Source organism: Arachis stenosperma, chromosome 6 (assembly GCF_014773155.1).
Source record: "Arachis stenosperma cultivar V10309 chromosome 6, arast.V10309.gnm1.PFL2, whole genome shotgun sequence".
Classification (NCBI taxonomy): Eukaryota; Viridiplantae; Streptophyta; class Magnoliopsida; order Fabales; family Fabaceae; genus Arachis; species Arachis stenosperma.
In genome coordinates this window covers 68,685,936-68,690,065 of record NC_080382.1, presented here as the reverse complement: position 1 = coordinate 68,690,065, position 4,130 = coordinate 68,685,936, and the positions used below count along the sequence as shown (strand labels likewise).

Below are 4,130 nucleotides of genomic sequence, written 5' to 3'. Positions count from 1 at the left end.
GCTTCAAGCCGACAATCTCCGTGGGATCGACCCTTACTCACATAAGGTATTACTTGGATGACCCAGTGCACTTGCTGGTCAGTTGCACGGAGTTGTGAGAGAAGTGTGAACTCACAATTTTGTGTACCAAGTTTTTGGCGCCGTTGCCGAGGATTGTTTGAGTTTGGACAACTGACAGTTCATCTTATTGCTCAGATTAGGTAATTTTCTTTTTTTTTATTTATTTTGTTCTTCATAATTTTTAAGAATGAATTCTAGAGTTTCAGATGATGCTTTTATCATCACAGGAGCTAGTTGATTCCCATCAATTTGGCTGTTGTATGTAATGTCCTGCTGAAGCTTGATTAACCATGTCTAATCTTTTTAGACTGAAGCTTTAGACTAACATTGCATGATTCCTGGAATTCTTATTAAAAATTTTGGGTTTCTTATTTTCTTTTTCAAAATAATTTTCGAAAAAATTACAAAAAAATTAATAAAATCATAAAAACAAAAATTTTTGTGTTTCTTATTTGAGTCTAGAGTCAAATTTTAAGTTTGGTGTCAATTGCATGTTTTTATTTTTCTTACATTTTTCGAAAACTCATGCATATGTTCTCATTGATCTTCAAGTTGTTCTTGATGATTTTCTTTGTCTGATCTTTAAATTCTCTTGTTTTGTATCTTTTGTTGTTTCTCATGTGCATTTTCAATTTGTTAGTGTCTCTAGCATGAAAATTTCTAAGTTTGGTGTCTTGCATGTCTTTCTTTTCTTAAAAATTTTCAAAAATATGTTCTTGATGTTCATCTTGACATTCAAAGTGTTCTTGCATGCATTGTTTGTTTGATCTTAGTTTTTCATGATTAGTTTTATTTTGTTGTTTTTCTCTCTCATCATTAAAAAATTCAAATTTTTTTTTAAAATTATGTGTTTTCAAGTCAATAATACAGAGAATTGAAGATTCAGAACATACAGCAGGTGAATCACAGAGAAAAAGCTGGGCGTTCAAAACGCCCAGTGAAGAAGGAATTCTGGCGTTTAAACGCCAGTCAGGGTACCTGGCTGGGCGTTTAACGCCCAAGGAGGTAGATAAGTGGGCGTTAAACGCCAGAATGGATACCATTCTGGGCATTTAACGCCAGGATAGCACCAAGGGGGTAGTTTTGTTTTCAATTCAAATCTTTTTCAATTTTTCAAGTTTTAAAACTAATTTTTCAAAATCTTATCTTTTTCATATCCTCTCTTAGCAATCATATCTTTTTCAAAATCAAATCTTTTTCCTTTTTCTTTTAATATTTTCAAAAATCCTTCCTAACAATTAATGTTGTGATTCAAAAATTTCAAGTTTGTTACTTTCTTGTTAAGAAAGGTTCAATATTTGAAATTTAGAATCATATCTTTTAATTTCTTGTTAGTCAAGTCATCAATTTTAAAAATCAAATCTTTTTTTTAAATTCTTTTTCAATCATATCTCTTCAATCATATCTTTTTTCAAATCATATCTTTTGCAAATAATTTTTTTTTCAAATTTTGATTTCAAAAATCTTTTCTAACTTCTTATCTTTTCAAAAATTATTTTCAAATCTTTTTCAACTAATCACTATTTCTTATCTTTTTCAAAACTACCTAACCATTTTTTCACTCCCAATTTTCGAAAATCACTAACCACTTTGTCAAAAATCTTTTTAATTTTCAAAAACTCTCTCTCTCATCTATTTCTATTTAATCACTAACACTTATCCTCCTTTAATAATTCGGACCCCCTCCCTCTCTATAAGTTTGAATTCTTCTCTCTATCTCATCCTTCTATTCCTATTTTTCTCTGACTCATCAAGGAATCTCTATACTGTCACATAGAAGATTCCATACTTTCTTTGTTTTCTTCTCTTTCATATGAGTAGGAACAAAGATAAAGGCATTCTTGTTGAAGCTGATCCTGAACCTGAAAGGAATCTGAAGAGAAAATTAAGAGAAGCTAAAGCACAACTCTCTAGAGAGGACCTGACATAAATTTTTGAAAAAGAAGAAGACATGGCAGCCGAAAATAACAACAATGCCAACAATGCAAGGAAGGTGCTTGGTGACTTTACTACACCTACTCCCGACTTCTATGGGGGAAGCATCTCTATTCCTGCCATTGGAGAAAACAACTTTGAGCTTAAGCCTCAATTAGTTTCTCTGATGCAACAGAATTGCAAGTTTTATGGACTTCCATTGCAAGATCTTCATCAGTTCTTGGCTGAATTCTTGCAATTCTGTGACATTGTTAAGACCAATGGAGTTGATCCCGAGGTCTATAGACTTATGCTCTTCCCTTTTGCTGTAAGAGACAAAGCTAGTATATGGTTGAATTCACAACCTAGAGACAGCCTGAACTCTTGGGAAAAGCTGGTCAATGCCTTCTTAGCTAAATTCTTTCCACCTCAAAAGATGAGTAAGCTCAGAGTGGAAGTTCAAACCTTCAAACAAAAAGAAGGTGAATCCTTCTATGAAGCTTGGGAAAGATACAAGCAATTGATCAGAAGGTGTCCTTCTGACATGCTTTCAGAATGGAGCATCATAGGTATCTTCTATGATGGTCTGTCTAAGTTATCTAAGACGTCATTGGATCATTCTGCAGGTGGATCTATTCATTTGAAGAAAACGCCTACAGAAGCCCAAGAACTCATTGAAATGGTTGCAAATAACCAGTTCATGTACACTTCTGAAAGAAATTCTGTGAACAATGGGACAACTCAGAAGAAAGGAGTTATTGAGATTGATACTCTGAATGCCATATTGGCTCAGAACAAATTATTGACTCAGCAAGTCAATATGATTTTTCAGAGTCTGACTGGATTGCAAGCTGCATCCGGCAGTGCTAAAGAAGCGTCTTTTGAAGAAGAAGCTTATGATCCTGAGAATCCTGCAATGGAAGAGGTGAATTACATGGGAGAACCCTATGGAAACACCTACAATCCTTCATGGAGAAATCATCTGAATCTCTCATGGAAGGACCAGTAGAAGCCTCAACAAGGCTTCAATAACAATAATGGTGGGAGAAATAGGTTTGGCAATAGTAAGCCTTTCCCATCATCTTCTCGGCAACAGACAGAGAATTCTGAGCAGAGCCACTCTAGCTTAGCAAACATAGTCTCTGATCTATCCAAGACCACTCTCAGTTTCATGACTGAGGCACGGTCCTCCATAAGAAATTTAGAGGCACAAGTGGGCCAGCTGAGTAAAAGAGTTACTGAAACTCCTCCTAGTACTCTCCCAAGCAATACAAAAGAGAACCCAAAAAGAGAGTGCAAGGCCATCAACATAATCAAAGTGCCCGAATGCACAGAGGAGGAGGCAGACATGAATCCTAGTGAGGAAGACCTCATGGGACGCCCTCTGGACAAAAAGGAGTTCCCTATTGAGGAACGAAAGGAATCTGAGGTTCATACAGAGACCATAGAGATTCTATTGAACCTACTTCTGCCATTCATGAGCTTTGATAAGTATTCTTCCTCTGAAGAGGATGAAGATGTTACTGAAGAGCAAGTTGCTAAGTACCTTGGAGCAATCATGAAGCTGAATGCCAAATTATTTGGTAATGAGACTTAGGAGGATGAACCTCCATTGCTCATTAATGAACTAAACACCTTGGCTCAGCTGAAGATACCTCAAAAGAAACCAGATCTCGGAAGGTTCTTAATACCTTGCACCATTGGCACCATGACCTTTGAGAAGGCTCCGTGTGACCTGGGATCAAGTGTAAACCTCATGCCACTCTCTGTAATGGAGAAACTAAGGATCTTTGAGGTACAAGCTGCAAGAATCTCACTGGAGATGGCAGACAATTCAAGAAAACAAGCTTATGAACTTGTAGAGGATGTCTTAGTAAAGGTTGAAGGCCTTTACATCCCTGCTGACTTCATAATCCTGGATACTAGGAAGAATAAGGATGAATCCATCATCCTTGGCAGACCCTTCCTTGCCACAGCAAAAGCTATGATTGATATTGACAGAGGAGAGTTGGTGCTTCTAGTGAATGAGGACTACCTTGTGTTTAAGGCTCAAGGATCTCCTTCTGTGCACATGGAAAAGAAGCATGAAAAGCTTATCTTAATACAGAGTCAAACAGAGCCCCCATATTCAAACTCTAAGTTTGGTGTTAGGAGGC

The 4,130-nt window shown here is 36.5% G+C and overlaps 1 non-coding gene across 1 annotated transcript; it reads right to left on the bottom strand.

Moving 5' to 3' along the window:
* Positions 1 to 2,416: 2,416 nt before the first annotated feature.
* Positions 2,417 to 2,520, bottom strand: LOC130937096 (small nucleolar RNA R71). The gene has a single exon (XR_009068330.1). It is a non-coding gene; the product is annotated as a small nucleolar RNA R71 (small nucleolar RNA).
* Between the last annotated feature and the right edge of the window lie 1,610 nt (positions 2,521 to 4,130).